The sequence below is a fragment of the Cuculus canorus genome, chromosome 6, assembly GCF_017976375.1.
Source record: "Cuculus canorus isolate bCucCan1 chromosome 6, bCucCan1.pri, whole genome shotgun sequence".
NCBI lineage: Eukaryota > Metazoa > Chordata > Aves > Cuculiformes > Cuculidae > Cuculus > Cuculus canorus.
The window spans coordinates 10,440,827-10,456,960 of NC_071406.1; positions in this window are offsets into that span (position 1 = coordinate 10,440,827).

The following is a 16,134-nucleotide window of genomic DNA, read 5'->3' on the forward strand; positions in this document are numbered from 1 at the left end:
TTTATTTTAGGGAGAGGAGATCAGTGTAAACAAACTGTTAAAAGCCCAGGAAGTTAGAAAGTGGGAAAAGTAGGGTGAAAATAAAGCTACAGAATACCCTGTGTACATACTCTCTCTGATCACTTCAGAGAAATAAAAAGCTGTTAGGTTTCTGTGAAGTGTCAAATTGGCAAGAGAGTGTTCAGAATGCAGTCCGGGTATCTGCAGAGTTTCTCTGCCTGCAAACAACTGCTTAAATGAGTACACATTGCTTTTTTGTTCCGCAAGTCCTGAGGAAAGCAGTTGATCTTTTAAGGGGCACACTAAGACTTGAGCAAGTTTCTTAACATGACCATGTCAGAAACGATCTCACAGTTTACAGTGAAACCATTCGCAGTTCATAATTCACAGCTAAGGTTAAATCAAACTTAGATAATTCTTAGGAACTGTTATCCATCAGCTAAATGTAAAGATGGAGTAAGAGTTCAGAAACAATGGTGATTAACCAAGGCTGAGCTCTCTTTCTTACAGCAGTATCCTTGTCTCCCTTCTCCTCCACAGTTTCCTGGTCATCCCAATGGAAATCAGTCATTCTTCTCCCTTCTTTAGTGACAGGCATCAACTTTCAGAGAAATGAACCTCCTTTCTATTTAAGTGATTCTCCTTTCTGTATCTTTTATGGGGCAGGTTTCAATGTGTGGAGAAGGGAAGAAAAAGCTGTTATCTAGCCCTAAATTGCTCCTAAAATCCAAAGGAACAGCTAGCAGTGCACAAATCTCTATGAATTATATCCCTCCAGAATACCTCGTAATATGACGCCGACTCTTCTCAAGGTCATCAGAGGAAATGCAGCTGTGTCTAAGAACACGAAATTTAGCTAAATAATTGGAGGTCTTACATTTTCATATATGAGGCCATTTCAGTATTCTCCTCGTTTATTGTTGAACACCTTCAGAACTGGGACATAAACTATAAGAATTATAACCTGCACCTGGTGGTTATTCACAGTCCTGTGTCTGTTCAGTGTTTCATGAAAAGGACTGGGGTATGTCAGAAAATAAATTGGAATAAAAAGGAATGATGTAATGGAAATTGTGCTTTCGGTGTAATATTACTGAGTGCACTGGAATATTCCTGACAGTTGTTTTGATCTGGATTATCGCTTATGATGTATCGAGCCAAAGAATAAATTTCGGAGTGTGTTTTTATATATAAAAGACATAGATATCATTGTCTCTAATAGACTGCTAATATCTGTTAATAAACACTTGGATGTTTATAGGGGTCTTTTTTAAAGATTAGCTGGCAGGATTTAGTAGCAATTGTGTGAAATGTCAACATTCAACACCAGTGCTACTTAAAACAGCATTAGTGCAAACTTCAGTCTTCAGGCTGTGTTTTTACAGACTGTGGAAAAGAGTTTATTAAGGCATCTTTTAGTGTGCTTATTTATGCCTCTTCTAAAGATGCAAATCACCCTCCATTGAAGGAAATGTAGCATTCAGTTCTAGATTATATCCACGAATACACAGATCGAGTTCACATACAGACTGCAAACTAAGATCAATTAATATGTTATTTATAACCATATTTCCATACATTCTAATGTTAATTTGTGGAATGCTTTATTTTGTGAATCAAAGGGATGCATTTCTGCTGATTTAAGTGAGAAAGTAAGAATGTGTAAATTGATATGCAGAATGTGACAAGTTAATTTCCATTCACTGCAAATAAGATTGCTGCTGCTTCCCTCGTTTGGAAAGGATTAATTGGCTAAATGATGATACAACAGTTTTACTAATTAAGATATATCCACCTTGCCTGAAAAAGCCCGTCTTATTAGCAAGGTTAATAAACACTGGCTCACCCTTAAGCTTTTCTCTCTTTTATTACTCAAGAAATTAGCATTAACCTCTAAATCAAATTGAACATACATTTTAACAATGAAGGAAATGTTAATGTTTTTATATGGAAATGATCCATGAGCTTAAGTGCTCAGTAACTGGGTTATTAATCTCACTTACCATTCCATGATGAGAGAAAACCCAGCATAGTCTTTAAAATGTAAATTAATTATAATTTATAAGCAGTCTGAGAGAAAAACAGCAATATGTGCCTATGTAAATAAATACGTGAAATTGCATTTTCATTTTATAAGAATAGTTTCATAAGCCACAACTAAAGAAACCTTTGGATATGTGAGGCAAGGTTCAGTAATTCCAAGCTCCAGTTGAAGTTTTTCTTGTGGTCTGAGTAGTTCTTTGATGTCTCTCCTGCACAGGTTTTCTTGTGTCTGATAAGAGCTACACTAATGATACTGAAAATACTGGCAAATAAACTCTCCGGTACCCATTTTGGAGTTTTAGAAAGCAAGAAGTTAGAAAACTGATTCTACCTTATCTCAAACCACTTTTGCAATAGTAACTACTTCTTGCATCACTCACCGCATCCTTTGCCTTATGGAAATACTGTGAAGTCTTGTTCCACCTATTGAACCAAGGAGGGCTTTAACTCATGCTGAGACCTCTCCTGCTCCTTCAGTTTGGTTGGAAATAGTCAGCAGGTTTAGAATTTATCAGCTGAGGTGCACACAAACAGTGTCTTTTCCTTAGAAATCTGGATGAAGGTAAAGAATGAGGACTTCTCTGTGCAGTGGTGTGGGTAAATTTCTTTGTAAATCTGTGAAGTGCTGCTGTGCAATCATAATTTTTACAGTTCCTGGAGAAACACCAACAAGCGGTGTGCTGAGGGCTTTTATGACCTCAGTAAACCAGAGCTGTCACTAATGTACCCAGCTTTTGCGTAGAACTTATTTTAAAGCAGAATCGGGTTTAAAATTGTTTTTTCCTCCTCTGTTTTCTGCTTCATCCTGCGCACCGAGAGACAACACTGGTTCCTTTGAATCAGTCTTCTTCTTCAGGTGGTTGTGGCTATACAGCCTTCTCAAAATCTTTGGGATTATTTTTCTGACATGCAAAAAGCCTTCAGAGACTTCAGGTTTTTAAAGCAGTGAGAAGCGTCCACAGCTGTTTGGTCTGGTGGCACAGGATTCAACTCTTCTAGCGTGAGCAACCTCTCTGACCTCCTCTAGCTCTGCCTGCTGCCAAAGGATGGCCAGCAGTAGCTGCCTTGGTGCAGGGCTTTGGAGATCCCTCAAGAATGCAGTGCTACAGTCACATACAATTCTTCTCCAGGCTCTGTGTTCCGTATTGTCAGTAGCAGGGTCTCAGCCTGTGTTCCGAAGAGACCTCCTGCCCTTCCCAGGCATGCATCCCATTTATACCGCTCCCACCTTCTGAAGGACTTGGTCAAAACTGTCTCGTGATTCTTCATTTTTATGGGCATATTGAGAAACACGTGTCATTTCTACAAAGCTGGAATTTGTCAGAATTCCAGACAGCTGTACTGAGCTGTCCTTTCGTTGGCTATATCCCCCTAAGAAAATTGAATTCATTAAAACCCAAATCAGTGCAATATCATGGCAATAACTTCAAGAAGATCCAAAATTCACACAATTTGGCCTTAAAAAGCCAGACACATCTGATAGGGCTATCTGGTGCCGCTTAACACCTGTAGAAGCTAATTAGTCATGAGGAACTTCCCAGATTATGTCTGTATGACCACAGTAGGGACTTGAAAATTAAATCAAGCAGCTCCTGAAACACTCCAGGTGATTTCAGAACACCTGCAGGAAGTATTTTTCCAAAGCACTGATACATCAGAAAACATCTTCTGATGAGCTGCTCACTTGTGCCAGGCACAGTTTGTGCTTTACCATCCAAAGATTAAACTGTGTCTAAATGAGAGAGCGCTCTCTGGGGTGAAAAGCAATAGCACGTCCTTCAGTCTTTAAAGAAATCAGTTTTCCAAGACTCAATTCTACTGTTCATTGAGAGCATTTTTTAAATGGCTACAGTTTTTGCTGCTGTTAGAAGGCCTTTCTAACTACTTCAGTCGGCTTCTATGAGTTTTTAATCCACAAGTGGCTGAGTTAACAGTGCATTATTTTTGTCTGGCTTCAGAATTCTGAACCAAATTATACCTCCATCACCAACTAATTACTAGTTTATAATCGTTTCACAGTGTGGAGTCTCCAGTAATCCAATATGCACTGCCTAAAAATCAACAATGCACTTTGTCACCTCAGGGATATTGGTTTTATGAATCGTTGGCTGAGTTTCAGAGCACCAGATGAAGAAACCAAGGCTTATTTCCCTTGAGTTTGGATTTGCATGATTAGTTCTCTGTGTGTTACCCCAAAAATGGACAGCAAGCATCAAGACAGAATTGCTTTCAAACAATTCTCTCTTTGCTTCTCTGCCTCTGAAGCACTTTTCCCTGCAGGCAGCATTGTGTTTCAACACACTTTCTACTTTGGTGACACAGTAGGCACAGCTGTCCCCGTGCAGGTACTGACAGCAATCACAGACAGTTATATATTGGTTTGGGAAGGGCAGATACTGCTCAGAGTGTTATTAATGAACCATGTCCACCACCAGAGCTGGTAGCTGAAAAGTTTCTGATTCCCCTCATAGCTAACAGAACAGGGAATCTCGAATTTCTGAAATTCAGTTCTTCCCGCTAATAACCCCACAATGTCAATGAGAGGAGTATTTCCATCCGCAGTTGGAACACGGCATAATTTGCTGTAGCTGTTTGGTCACACAGTCAAACAGCTGAAAAGGAACAGAGCAGCTATGTCTGTTATGACACCAATATCTGCCTTGGTAACTCATTTGTTCCTTCTGCAAGCACCTCTCCAGCTGCTTGTATGCATTCTTCCTCAGTGGATCCTTCCTCCAGGAAAGTCTTGAAGATAATAGATTGTCTTTCAAACCTGCCTTCCAGAAACACAGTGCTGGGGTCCTATCCTAGCAAGGGTTTTCTGTCCGCAGCCTTTCCTTTTAATCTACACCACTAGAAATACTGGCTTATGGAAACAGGGGGGTTTCAGTGCCATTTCCAATGCGTCATCCATCATTTTGCTATCAATCAATTTAGTATAGTCTAAAAGCAGGTGATAAAAAAGCTGTGAGCTTCTATTCATGCTACTGATACAAGTGTTCACCCAGTTGCGGGGAGGAGTGACTTAAGCTAAACTGGGGAGTTCAAATCCTGGTAGCAAAAAAGGCATTAGTGCAAACTCATCACTGATGTCGGTGTCCAGCATCCAAGGAGACTCACAGTGCCCACATCTAAATCCACCTTGATTAAAACTAGCATGGACAGACTTTTTCTGTGTTGAAACCAAACCTCCCACCTCAGCAGAGACATCCTGCAACTCTACTTCTTCGGAACTAAAAGTTAACAGTGAATAAAAATAACAATTAGATATAATAAGTAATCCTGATTACTCAATTAACCAGCAGGGAAAAAAGTGGAGATCTCAAAGAGCACCCTTGGGTATCCACATGAATCTTCACCCAATGTAAACTGATACGGCTGTCTCCTGAGAACACATAGAATTTTGATGTTGTGTTGTTTGTAGTTCATGTTTAGGAAGTGAGGGAAGAAGAGGTTCATACAATTTCAGCAGTGGGAATGTGTGTCAAAAGGCAAGACTGCTGGCCAGATCTTCAGCCAGGGTGCCAAACACAGACATTTAAAGCTTGAGCCGAATCTCCAGAATGTCTGAATTATTTTTGATCAACCTACATTTCTTTCCCTTTTGCTTCTGGTTTCTGAGCTCCAGGTTTTGCTTAATCATCCGCAAAACAGTTATTTCTAACAGCATCAGAGTGAGAGCTCAGGCTGTTACTGCTGGTGTCCTAAATCATATCAATAAAGAAGAATCAGCTTCACCTGAAGACTGGTTTAGGCTCTGATCCTGTTTATAAGGCAATAATCGAGCCTCTGAAAAGTCACCGTGTTTAGATACAGTTGATTCTTTCTGGCTGCCATTCTTGTTTGGAATTACGGACTGTCATCCTTGATGCTCTCTGGTGCAAAGAGTGTGCAATAAGGGAGTAGCAGGCCTCAAGAAAACTTCTGCAGAATACCTCTATAAGAATTAAACTGTAAACAGCAGAGTCTGTGTTAACATTAAAACTACTTTTGTGCCATTTGCTTTGGAGACTTGGACATTCTGTTGGTCGGAAGAAATTCCTGATCACATCTAGGCTCGTGTGATAATTGTGGCTATATCTAGCCATTGTCGGATTCATTACCCTGATGTATAATTTAGAAGACTCTGTTTATACCAATAAGCAGATAATAGCAAAGTTAGTTTTGCCAAAGTGGCATACTGAATTTTCTTTGGAAGTTTTGAGTTTTGGCTTTGATCAACCTTGGAGGAAAACAGTCATTTTGTCACTGACATCAATGATGTTAGTATTAGCCCTCGTAGGCAATGATGTTTCTTGATACATTAAACATTTGCCATTGACATAACCCTATATTTAAGGTGATAGATTGGAACTTGGTGCCTTAGAGACCACTTCATCCTGCCGGGCTGGGGCCCGTCGGTAGCCTGCTTTCCTTGGAAAGCCTTTAATTTGTTCTGCTGTTAAATGCTGTTAAATGCTCTCTGTTAAATCCTGTGTTTATAATAGCATTGAATGCTGCTGCGAATCACCGAGGGAGCAGATGGAACAGAATTCAAGTACCTTAGTCTCTTTGATGCCCCGGGCAGTGAAGCATCCAAATATCTTCATAGATTTAAGCCAGAGAGCTGTGCCAGAATGCAAACAAATTAATCTTTAACCACAGGCACTGCAGCAACTTACTGATTGTGGACAGTCCTTCTCTCAGTCTCTCAGACCCCACAGGTTGTTTGCACTTATTGCTCTGGAGTGTGTTAGACTCCCAAAGGGTCAGAGCAACATTACTAATTTATACTAATCACTCCAAAAATAACACAAAATACTGTAGAAATATATCAGGGAGGAGGCAATGGAAAAGTACAACTATCCCATCAGCTCTTCCAACCCCTCGAACGTACGAGATCACAGTGAAAATCTCTTTTCTAATGGAGCATGGTGACATAATTTTGTATCTTGAAAGACATCAAAATTTCCCACTCTGTGTGTTGATGACATCTCACACAGGAGAACTGAAGCTATTCATGTGCTTTCAGGATAGAAGTGATGGATTATTACTGTGACTATGGTTATTATTTGCGTATCGTTCCAGGGGTTGGAGACTGATGTACAATTGAATGTCACTGCTGAGGTGAATTTTGTGTATTAGATTTAAATAAATATTCAAGGCACAGAGGACAGGGAGTGGAAGAAAGTGCTTCCCAAAAGGATGAATTGAGACTAAATAAAGTCCATGAGAGTGGCCCAGTTGAAAAATATTTTCCCAAAGAGCCTCTTCATCAATTCAGAACGATCCAAGTCTGATAAAATGCTGATAAACAAAACCAAAGCAGGGCATCTGTGATGGAAAGTGGTGCCTGTGCTTGATCACTGGATTTTTTGGCTTTAGGCAAAAGTTACTGGATGAAACTGAACATGTTGACCATGCAAGAGGTCATGATAGTCTCTCTTATCCTTAAGACGAGTGAATATACTAGTCTGCCTCTGTTAAAGTACACAAGCGTGAGAAATTGATGTTTGCAGTCTGATTTCAGGCCCCTGAAAAGAAAGAAATCCAGACGCGATGCCGCACAGGCAAAAATAACTGTTTATATCAGCAATTATTTGTTTAACCTGCAGGCAGAACTCAAATCAGTTTGAAATCATTTCTATAGAGCTCATCACTGGAAAGCTTTGCATGTGTCCTGGCTCTTGTTTGCTTTTGTAATTACTGTGTTTGCCTATCTCGTGTCTTGTTCCCTTTGAGTGTTTGCTGCATTTGCTCTGTCCAACAGAAACAGTGTCCATAAATACCAAACAAAGTCTAACATAGAGCTTTCCACTGATACCAATGGAATACTTTCTTGGCATGGAGCACTCCTGGAAGGCCTGTTTACAGATAATATACCAGAGGCAAATTCTTACACTGCCAATAGTAGGACAGTCTTGGAATTTCATGGAGAAGACCCTGATAATATTTTAATTTTATCACTCAGTGCAATGTGGGAGCTACTGGTCCTTTGTCTTCACCCATTGCAGCCAGCTCGCAGAAAGCTGCTTGGTTCTAATGGACTCTTCTTCAGCTGGCAAGAGTCCTGGTCACTTACAACACTTGAACCACTGAATGCCTTAAGGAGTGCTGCCCTTTACAAACATCCCCCAAAAGAGTCTATTTTCAAATACATTCTTCCTCTGACTGATATCTAACATGACAATTTTGAATTTTCTTATGTTATACTAGATGCTGCCAGGAAGATAGTTTGTTTCTTACTAGTCTTTCTCTCTTTTCTTTTTACTTAAAGATGTGATTATACTTCTGGTTTTCTTCAGTAAGAAAGGCCTGACTGCTTCTCAGACTTGTATAGTCAAGATAACCTGCTTCCAACTGTTTATTTTGGGACTTAACTGTTTGTTTGAGGAATTCTTAGCATCTTCTCTTTGATGAAATTAACAGCAGTAGCTTAACTCTAAACATATCACTTCATTGCTGATGAAAGTATCCATATAGAATCATTGAATACTTTGGGTTGAAAGGGACCTTAAAGATCATCTAGTTCCAACCCCCCCGCCATGGGCAGGGATGCCTCCCACTGGATCAGGCCCCATCCAACCTGGCCTTGAACACCTCCGGGGATGGGGCAGCCACAGCTTCCCTGGACAACCTGTGCCAGTGCCTCACCACCTTCATTGTGAAGAATTTCCTCCTTATAGCTAGCCTAAATCTGCCCCTCTCCAATGTATAGCCATTCTCCCTCATCCTATCACTACATGCCTTTGTGAACAGTCCCTCCCCAGCTCTCTCGTAGCCCCCCACATACTGGATATCATCACCTTATTCGCATCTCCAGGTAAGGCTTTAGTTTACATTGCAGGAAACAGGTACCGATTCATATCAAATCTGCAGCTGAGATGTCTCAATGGCTGTTGGCAATCTCTAACTGGATCTGTTCTGATTTAGATCTTGATTCTGATTTAGAACAGCCTTCAATTACTGAAAGAATTTCTTTAGCACTGTATTAGTTTCTATCTAACCCTGTTCGCTGCATATGGTCAAGATTTAAAAAAAAGGCAATAGATATTTTGTATGACCGAGATTAGACAATACGAAAGGAGTATGAACTGATGGCCTCCATGTGATTGTAAGGTGTCTCCAGGCAGACATAGAGAATTTCTAGTCAATTTTAGAATTTGGTTTGAGATTTCATTAAACAGCAACAATTTATATCAGAAGAGTATTTGATAAAAAGCTAACTGACTCTGAGCTATGTATCTAATGCATTTTGAAAGCTTTTGACTTAATGTATTTTAGTTTATTTGCAGCTATTTGAGTAATATGAGAGGGAACATCTTGTCTCCGTTGGAATGGAGATACTATTTGTGAAATAGTCTTTCCAGGAGTGAGTCACTGACGAAAGGAGGAAGTTCATTTAATATGCTCCCATGAAAACTGCAAAGAGAAAATTGAGTTTTCAGTTTGTCTGAAAAACACCGGATATTCAGCTGTCACATGACATAGACTCTTTCCTCTTGTTCTGATTTGATGGCACTCAAAGCAAAAGATGATACCTGGATTTTCAGAGCTCTAGCATCTCAAACTGCTGAGGCAAACTCAGTCCTTGCTAGAAACAAGTACAGTATGAAGTATTTGATCCATTCACATGTAATTAATGCAGGCTAAGCCATCTCCACGGTAGTGGGGGACTTAGCAGTAGAGAGGGCACAGATTGCAAGTCCAAGGAGTGGGACATCAGGTGCTCATCCAGAACAGGTCTTTCCTCAGCATGCTCAGGGTCTGGTCTGGCTGTGAGTCTGAGGTGGAGCCAGACATGACTTCTGCTTGTTCACATCGAATGTGCCTCTGCACTGTGTGCACAAGCACAGAAAGGACCTCCTGTAAGGCTCCTTTCAGCGCGCTGAGCTCAGATGTCTGGTCCTCCAGTGCTCATGCTGGAAGATAGTGCTGCTGTGAGAACACCTGAAGCCTGTGGGCCAAGACAAATGTTTTTTCTAGTGCAAGTACATGGTGAAAGCATAAGAATTTGATGTCCAAAGCTTCAAGTGGTCACAATGAAATACCTACTATTCTAAACATCTGTTTGTGAGCATTTAATATGCAACAATTGAATTTACCCTGAAAATGAACAGTATTTGCAATCTGAAAGGAAAATTGTAGAAAAGCAAGATTATATCAACTGCTACCTTTTTCCAAAAGCAAAAAATATGATTTTCATTTGGAGTTGGTATGTCTGTGTACTTTTTAAACCTTTGAAGTCTAAGCATGGGAGCAGTAAACAACTACTCCAGTTAGCACAAGCCCAGATGTAGCACTGGCTTCCCTGGTTCAATTACACCCTCTCCTCTGCTTTCTGAATAAGACTGGGGCTACAAATACACTGTAAACATTGGCTTGGAAAACAGAAATGGCTAAGACTCCTCACTGCGCTACCAAGACAGTTGTTTAACTTCTCTGCCACAGTTTCTGCTCTTCAAAATGGGCTTCAGTAGCATTAGCGTATGTTGAACTGCAGGTCAGGCGATCAACTGCTCTGTATTAATTTGGCTCCATTAAGTGTAATGGATCCAAAATAGTTTGCAACAGTCAATGATGTGTTTCTAGTCACTTATTTTGATAGCCCTCAGTGCTAAGCATTTGCTTACTGTTCTATGCACTCTTCTTTCCATCCATAATGGAGAACATCTACCCTTAAGTACGAATCTCAGCCCTTATGCCCTTAAATACCACTCACATGCTTTTATCACCTGGGCCTGATCCAGATGACAGAAGAAGTCTTTGGGAAGACTTTTCTCTGGGGCACAGCTGAGAGACCTTTCCATCCCAGCAAGAATACCAGCACCTTCACACAAAAGTGAAGTAGGAAAGACTTTGAAGCCTTGGGCTATTTTGGAGAACCTCGCTATTGTATCGCTGTTAGTGACTGACCTGAGTGACGTGTTCAGCGCTAGGTGGGGTGCTCACAGATTAACACAGCACGGGAGATGGTGTCTCTGCTGTTATTAACAATAAAATATCTATGTAAACCTTAGCTGGAGTCAGCACTGCTAACGGTTAAACAGATGCCAGGATCTCAGTCCTGGCCAGCAGAGGCCACTAAGAGATTACAGAAGAGCTGCTGTACAAAGTCCTGGAGGCCTTGTTGATCACTGTGCTCTCTGCCTGAGAGACAGCATAGGGGCTGTGCACTGGGATTTTGCTAAAAAGGAATCTTCTGAGTATTTGCAAACTGTCCAAGATCCTTAAAATAGTCTTGAGATGAGTGTTGCTGCTGGTCTGCACTCCAAGTGTGCTGCTACTGCCAGCAATGAGCTGGAGCAGGTGCAGAGGGAAAACTCTTTATAAAATGCCATGCAGGATACTCTTCCACTTTTGCACAGTGCCAAGGAGGACTTTGTAACTACACCATGCAGTTCAGTACAGTTAGCCAAAGGCAGACTGACAGCATGCTTGTGTCAGCGTTTAACAGTCCAGCAGAGATGTCACCTGTCATCCCTTTTGGATGGATGGCAGGAAAAGCAGTAAAAGCTGGATGGATGGCAGTAAAATCTCGGATGTAGCCCATGAAGCCCAGCTGTCTGTGTCACAGCGATGTAGAGTAGTGGCTGAGGTGGGCTTTGAATCTGCTGAGTTTACTGTAATCTCATGTCCCTTTTGATGGGGATTTTGTGTTTGTAAGCAGCACTGTTAGCTTACTCTAAAGTTGTCTTCTTCCCTCAAGTTTTTCTGAGTCACTTTGGGTTTTTATAAAACCTACCTGGTATCATCACATCTTTCCTCAGTCCAAACAACTTGTCGTCTGTGCCTAACTTCATTCAGTTCTAGGGCACACACTGCTGAGAATGGAGAAGCACTGGGTAAAGGAAGCCAATTTTGGCTTAGTAGTCTACTTCCACAATACTGTGCAATTCCTTTAAGCCTTGAGCTTGTTTCAGTGCTGCAGCTGCTCATAATGAGATAAGAAAGGTCACCTGAAAATTCACCCAGTGCACATCTTCAAGTGCAAAACTCTGGTACGTAGCAGTTCTGCTGGTCTGAAGAGGTTTCAGAACACTATTGAATTCAGCACTGGTTCTGCTGCAAACAGGCTTTTCACTGACCATTCTGGAGCTTTGAAGGCACCACTTCCCCAAATTCAAGTCTTCATATTAGAGCATCATCTCTTTGCTGATGCACACTCTGAAAACAGGTGGTAGGAGCTCTTCAGAGAGAGCTCTTCAGTCAGGCTGTATGTTTTCTTTCCTCAAAGAAAAGCGAAGTACGCTAAGCAGAAACTCAGCAGGAGCTGGGAGGTGCAGCCTCGCAGAGAGGCAAGATGCTGTCATTGTTGCAATAACTTGGCTTGAGGAAAGTGTCTTCTGACTGACCGAATTCCCATCCCTGTGCCAGCCTGGCTGTGCCATCACAAACTGTGCCTGTGCTGCCTTTGGCAGCGCGCCGTCCGAGTGGGAGATGGCAGGTGTTGCTGTGTCAGGATCCATTATGATGAAGGGATGTCTGAGCAGGTGAAAATGCAAACAACGTTCCTCACAGTTCTGCACACATTGCTCCTGTTGTTACTCTGTAGGTCTGAGCCTGATCCGTGCCCCAGGCCACGCCGGATACAGACCACAGGCACGAAGAGTGCTCCTGCAAATCTGCACTTTAAATGGACTTTATTAAGGGTGAAGTTATGACCGAGCGCTGCAGTAGAAAGAAAGGAGCAGAAAGTGTCAGGTTTTACCAACCTCCTTTCCTTCTGGGGAGAGAAAATGTAGCAGATACATTACTTCTTCAAAGCCTGGATGTAAAGAAACTAGTATGGTAGGAATGGTGTTATTAGGTAAATCAGGTACAGTCTGTCAAGAAATCAAATGTCAGGTAAACAAGATGTAGCCCTTCAAGAAACAACCAAGAAAGATTCTCCCTCCGGCTTTTACCGTCGATAGCACCAGCTGGGACAGGAGTTCCATAGTTAATGAATTGTTTTCCTCCACTGCTTCACACTTTTAGTGTGTTTCACAACGGTTGAGCATTTAAATTCCTTAAAGAAGAGCTTTCTGTGAATTCAATCAAGCACTTAAAATACAGCAAGATATAAGTTGTACAGATTAAAGACTAAGCCATAAATTACTAATAAGCTTGTTCTGATACTCCACCATGTGCTTGAAAGGCAATTTTTATGGCCTAATATGTGCTGGTAGCCTGTACCAGCACGCTCCTTCACTCAGCAAAGTAGAGAAGGATTTAAAAGCATGTGGAGACAATTTTTTTCCTAGTTTTCTGGTGTGCCTTTCACTGACTGACGTAACACAATCTATAAAATACTTCATCCTCCAAGAAATATGTTGTGCTATTTTTAGACTGAAGACATTGTGTCTTATGTTCACAGATCCTGTTGCGGATACAATTGTTCAAACAGAAAAATGGAATAAACTCACGTTACAACAATGGCAAAATTTAAAACAAACAGATTTAACAGGCTGTGCTTCTGAGATTAAAATGTGTAGTGCAATAATAGAAGTTGTACTTGGCAAAGACTTTTAAAAATAGACTGAAGTTCCCCTGACTCATTGCAGTCCTCTGCTGATTCTATGTGTAACACAGGCTAAATTTGTCAAGGTGAGAAATTATTTTTTCTTCAATCCAGATTACAAATCACTTACCAAATCCATTCTGCACGCTAACATCGATGATGGGATGAAAGCCACTCTGTGACAGCGTCCGGGGATCTGTCCTATGCGGACAGGTCCTGGCTGCCCTCAGACAAGCCCTGCTCCAGCTCTGTTCCCTGCAGACTGCCTTCCTGAAGGCAAAGCTGTTGAGTTCAGCAGACGGAACCCACTGCTCGAGGGTCACTGCAGGTTCTGAGATGGCACAAAGGTGTGCTAGTGCATCTGCTGAGAAAATCTGAGTCCTTCCCATGCTTGGGACAATGACAGCTCCAACTCACAGGCTGTCTCTGGAAGCACTGGAAAATGCCGTTCTCCCTCTAAGGGAAGTTTATTTCTTTCTCTCCCTCCCCTACTGTCATAGACTGTGCTGTGTACTCTTTCACTGCCTCGTGCCTCACCTGTGCAGCTGTAGAGTTTGTTCCTACAGGACACAGCTTTTCTCAGTGCTCTGCTAACCCAGATGTCCACTGCGACTCGCGGTGCTGGAGCAGGGTGGGATTTGCTGGCAGGAAGGGCAAGGCTGGGCAAGGGGCATGGAGCCACACTACCCTTTGACAAACAGTTGTGGGATTTCCGCCTGCGGTGGATACTCTGCATCCTACTGCACTGCCCCCGCATCAATGGCCCCTCTGTAGAAAGTACAAGTGGATGAGTGGAATCAGCTGCTGTTACTGGTTTTGTTATATCGACAAAAGCACCAGTCCAGTGCCTCTCTTTACTGCCCATTGTACAAAAGAAGTGAGAAGCTAGGAACGAGGCAGACACAAGACACAGTATGAGGGAGTGAGCACACTGAAACAGAGCCCTTAAAACCAGGGTTATGTACTCCCAGCCCAGCTTTGCACCTATTCCCAACTAAAGCCTTATAGTCTTCTGCAAGTGATTATTTTCCCCATGAGAAGTCTCATTAGCTTTACCAGTCCAGAGGTTTATAGATAGTACCAGATTTAGTCCTAGATTTGGCATGGTTTAGCTAGTTGGTATTCCCACAACTTGGCTTGAGGTTGGTATTGGTTTACGCCAATAAAAATCTTCGCAAAACAGAACATACATAATTCTTTTTATAACCAAATCACACTTCTCCAGGCAGAATAACGTACCTGGCTGATCAACTTTAGACAGTGAGGCTCATTTTAGCTGTCCAGCTCATATTTAATTCCGGGACAGAACTGGACAGAATGGAGGAGCCACATCTTTCCCTAGAGAAATGTACTCCAGACTTGGTGGGATGTTTGCTTGAGAATGAACAAGATACAAGATACATGGGGTTTGCCCTATGATGGGCAGAGTTTGGGTGAAAGTTTGCTTGACAGTGTGGACAGAGAGCGTGCACCCAGAGAAAACTAAACAATAATTCCTTGTCAAGTGAGAAAGAGTGCCAAAAGGGGCAGCTGCTTTAGTCAGGTCTTGATACAGAAGTCATTCTGTTAATGCAAGAAGGTTTTATTCTTACATAGGTGTATAACGGTTTGCTGTGGATGCATAGGGAAAAGATGTAGTGCACCTCTAGCATTTGCTAGCATTAATGTGGGAATTGCACACTGATCACAAACCCTGAAGCCATAAGAAAGTTAGAAAGTAGTCTTCAGTAGACTCTGATATCACATTGGTGTGCACTTAAACGGATATTTCAGATATATTCCTCTGTATATTCACTATAGCTAAGAGAAAAGGCGTTGGCAGTGGTTTTTCATAGCTCCCCACCTTTAAAGTGGGTTGCCTTAGTTACCATGGCCAGCTTGAAAGACAGCAAATTTAGTACTAATACATTTTTAAAGCAGATTCTGCAATTTCCATAGAATCTCTGTGTCATAATCAGCTACAACATATGTTTTTATCATAGTGTTAAGCTACAGCGGTGATGTCCAGTCATGTTAAATCAGAGGTGAAGATTGTCACAGGGCAGAACAAGTGCCTTCAGTCACCACCTTAGTGACTGCCCTGTGTATATTGGGAGAAACAGTTGTGGAATTTCCCATTAACTGAAAGTAAGGTTGGCTTCAAATGGCTAAAAAATCTGATGCTTGAGAGCAGTCCACTGCAATCAAGATCATACTTTCCCCAGTAGGAAACTGGTAGGTCTTCAGTTGTCCTCTTAATTGGTGATGCAGTATTTCCTCTGACATTTGAGAAAACCACTGGAAACAACTATTCTTTAAAGCGTAAATATCCATCACAAGTAGAGTTAATAGAGGTCTCAAAGGCTATCGATTTATCTTGTTCTCATGATTGTAGTATTAGTTTTGAGAACAGCTCTGTCTGTAACCTGTTGCTATTGTTTAAAGTTCTTAAAATCTCTTTAGATCCTGAAAGGAATTATCTCCTTACAAGGTAAAGATTTGGCAGTGAAGGAACAAGCAGTGCCCAAGAGAGTGTGGCTGTTTCTGAGCTTGAGGTCTTAGGGGACAGTGCAGGATGGGACATGGAGTTCTGCTTTCAGGGAATTATCTCCTCCACTAAACAGCGGCTG